The following is a 4,104-nucleotide window of genomic DNA, read 5'->3' on the forward strand; positions in this document are numbered from 1 at the left end:
TTCAGTGGAAAATACAGTGGGGAGATTTATATACATAGAGAACATGAAACAGTGGGTGTTACCATACATACTGTAATGAGAGTGATCACTTAAGGTGAGATATTACCAGCAGGAGAGCGGAGGGGGGGAGACAGGGGGGAAACTTTTTGTAGTGATAATCAAGGTGGGCCATTTCCAGCAGTTGACAAGAACATCTGAGGAACAATGGGGGGTGGGGGGTGGAATATTTTGCTTCACTATCTCTAATGTCACATTAAAACTGATGATTGACTATTTACAAAGGTGAAAAAAATAGCAGGGCTTTGATTTTTTTTAATTCAACATGTAATAACCTAGGGATAGATTTTAAAAAATGTGTTAAGGCAGGAGTCAACCCTCCCGATCACATAGAACATGTGTCCTTCTCTACAACTTGTCACTGCATGAAGGAACCTGTTATGAACCCACAAGAGGCAGCCAGAAAATATAGGTAAACTGGATATACAGCAAAAAGGTAATACAACAGGCCAATGTAGCTATGGACATCTAGGTGAATGACAGAGTAATTCAAAGATTCATATCAGATACAACACACTAACAACTCAGATACACGATTCATAAAATGCTAATATCAACCTTGCTAGATTTAGCCATGAACACCCAGGAATCATGTTTTATTAGACAAACAAAAAAAGACTGACTAAAGAATATGCTTTTTGATGTGCAATGCTAGTGTAGCCAGTTAGTTGTATTATATAGTTATGTAGTCAGGGCAATTAAACTTCCAGATACCAGTAGTTAAAAGCAATGTCTTGCTTGGAAGCACTGATGTATGTTCTGGTTTACCTTCTAGTACTGTTAAAAATAGTAAAAATTGTCATCAACAGCCAGTTATTGTGCCATAAAATAAGTTGTTAGTGATAAAAATATATAACTGCATGCAGCACCACTTAAACCTAATCAGGAAAGAGTCACAGGATAAATATGTAAATAGGAGATTTACATTAATAAATCATGAGAGAAACAAGTAGGTGATGTAATATCTTTTATTGGACTGACTTCTGTTGATGAGAGGTACAAGCTTTCGAGCTACACACGCTCTTCTTCAGGTCTGAGAGAAGAAATCAGTGTCTAAGCTAAATACAAGTTGGGACAGATTATTAAGCATAAGAGATAATGAATGGTGTAGGAGGCCACTTAAAATGGTGTAGGCAATAAGGGTTAGATTGTTATGCAAAAGGAATTTCAAGTGGGCAGTTAAGGGTTTTTTTTTTGTTTTTTTTTTTCCGGATTAGACCATTTATTGTAACAAACAGATGAGTCCTTAAGATGAGCTGGATGCTGCAACGGCAGCTCTCTTGGGCTTAGGTGTTGTTCCTTCACGGAATCCATTCCTGAATCGACGGTAGACATTTTTCAGGTGCCTCATATGATCAGTACCAGTGGTGTTGCATCTTTTAGCCTTGGCAGTCCAGTTATACTTTCTCTTACACTTAGCAGAGTACCCACATTTCCCACAGGTGGATTTCTGGAGATGGTATGCCTTGGATCTGCAGCGACTGCACAAAGTGTGGGTCTTATTGCGGTGCTTACCGAATTATGATGTTCCCTTAGTCATCTTCCTCCGACCGCCAGCACCAGCAAGCAGGCATGTGTTACAAATTGTTGTAATGGGGCATAAAACCAGTGTATCTGTTGAGTCCATGGCTTTTAGTATCTAGCAGCATTATGAATTTAAGTTCCCAGGCCCATCTTCTGATGCTGTTGTGGAGGTTTCCTTTGGGGATGAGTATTGAAAGGTCAGGTCAGGAATGATGATTTTGTGAAAAGTATACATATTATTTTGAGCTTAAGCCTACAAATACTTGTTACCAGAGATAGTGTTTATTAACATGAGTAATGTCTGCAAGATTGTACTCTCTGCTGTTAGGGGATGTCTGCACTGGGCTTCTTTGCCAACATTTTGCTACCATTAGAACAGCTGATTGGCCAGCATTCCCCAGCTCTCAGCATGTAACATGGAATGGGACTAGGTGGAGCCTCTTTCCGCTCTGTTCTAGTAGCCCTACCTTATCCACCCCAAATTAAGAATGGGAATCCAGCCTGACAGATGCTGTGGGTCTAGCCAATAGCCCGTTTGGGGGTCAGGCAGGAATTTTTTCTCCCACAGGCCAATTGGCAGAGGATCAGGGACTTTTTTACCTTCCTTGGAGCACCTGCAAGCCAATGTGGGTTAAATAGGAATGTGCTCAGTACTTAACTGAATTGTTAATTTGTGGCAACTTGTGGCTGGTTTCAAGTGTGGTTAAAAGGATAAAATGAACTGTTCCCAGAAGTAAAATACCTGGCTTTTGGTGATGGGCCTTGGATTCATGGGATAGGGTGAGACCTTGTGGCTTTCACAAGCGGATGTCAGACCTTGTGGCCCTTGCAGGCTGAGATCCTGCCCGTTTGCACTCTGTCCCCTTTATGTGGAAGAAGGAGCTAGGACTCAAAGAGAGCTGTGTCCTGGGAGTAGGATGCGGAGAGTCACCTGCATTATGGGTTTTATGGTAAGGAGCCATGTAACCCCCCACACTAGAACTAATTAAATGCCTGATAAAGGAGAATATGGACGATTGGTGCGTAGTGCCCCTCCCTTGTGCTACAGTTTAATAAAAGTAGCAGCCTTCCACTTAACTCCATGCATGTGTCTGTCCTCATTTCACTGCTGTCTACATCGAGGTGTCCCTTGCTATTAGGGGATGTCTGTACTAGCTTTTTTGCCAATATTTTGTTACTATTACATCAGCAAAGAAGCTACTGTTTAGTGTTCCACACCACTGCTGACATTTTTACCATCAGGTTATCTGACCCTACTTTGTTCGCATAGTGATTAAACACTGGTGGCCGCCTGCACCTTGCCTACACTAATGGTTCTGCTGTTGCTACCCTTGATGGAGCTGAGCCAGTGGCAGCAACTGGGGGAGAGTTTTGGTAAAACAATTCTACTATAGACGAAGCCTGAGCTAGCGTTGCTTTTACAGAAGCAGCACCCAAAAATATGAAAAGCATAAGGTTAATATATAAGATAATAAAGACTGATAAGTATTGGGGTACTGTGATGTTGCACTATATATGTTTTATAAAAATATGCTTATTAGTGTGAATATGATGTAACTGGAATATGCTTTATGCAAAAGTTTTCTTGTAAGGTATCATAACAAAGGTTATAAACTACTGAATATATTCCTCCTATTTGTATGCATGTATCATTCTTGTATCTGAAACTAGAAATATGAAGTATAACTCTGAGGTCCTATTGTAATTATTCGAAGTATGGACCATTAATAGTGGTTTATAATCTTGATGGCTCCCATTGACTGTAAATGGTCTATTTACCTGCAAGCCTTCCTGTGTATGTGTGGGCCAACTCCAGATATGTTTTGGTGGCCTTGTAGATGTGAATGTGGGTGGCTGCCCTTCCTTATCTATGTCATGGGGATGTTATGCTTAGTTTGTTAACAAAGTCAAATGTGTTGGATTAAAGATGCTTTGGATTAAAGATGCCTATTAAATGCAAGGTATTGTTACTAATACACATAGGTGAGTGCACAAAACATTTTCATGTATATTATGATTTACAAATCCAAATATAGGATTTCTCCTCAGTCCTTCCATTACAGCCTGATCCTAGTCCTTTGAAGTCAAATGGAGTCTTTCCAGTGATTCCATGGACTTTGGATCAAGCCCATAGTTAATAACATCCAAAACCAGGCTGTTAAACATTGTTTAAAGTTAAAGGGAATTTTGTACAGTGAAGTTGGTGAGGCATTTCAGCGGAATCTAACAAAGTTAGGAGGATGGGTAACTTGATAGCAGATAAAATTCACTGTTGACAAAGGCACATTGGAAGGAATAATTTGTACTACTTATACACTTTATTCTTATATTATATATACACATATATTGTTATTATTAGTAACAGTAGTAGTATTTGCAAAGAAAGAAAGCAGGTTGGTGCACATTCAATTCTATCAAGGATGTCCACCAAAGAAAAATCAACAAGGCAACACGCGCCAACCTCTTCAACTCAATAGTATTGCCAGCAATGTTGTATAGCAGTGAAACATGGGCACTGATGAA

The 4,104-nt window shown here is 39.8% G+C and overlaps 1 pseudogene; it reads right to left on the reverse strand.

Annotated features, from left to right (window-relative positions):
- Positions 1–1,267: 1,267 nt before the first annotated feature.
- On the reverse strand, positions 1,268–1,597 carry LOC119854942 (annotated as a pseudogene).
- Positions 1,598–4,104: the final 2,507 nt, after the last annotated feature.

This window comes from Dermochelys coriacea, chromosome 4 (assembly GCF_009764565.3).
Source record: "Dermochelys coriacea isolate rDerCor1 chromosome 4, rDerCor1.pri.v4, whole genome shotgun sequence".
Taxonomy (NCBI): Eukaryota; Metazoa; Chordata; order Testudines; family Dermochelyidae; genus Dermochelys; species Dermochelys coriacea.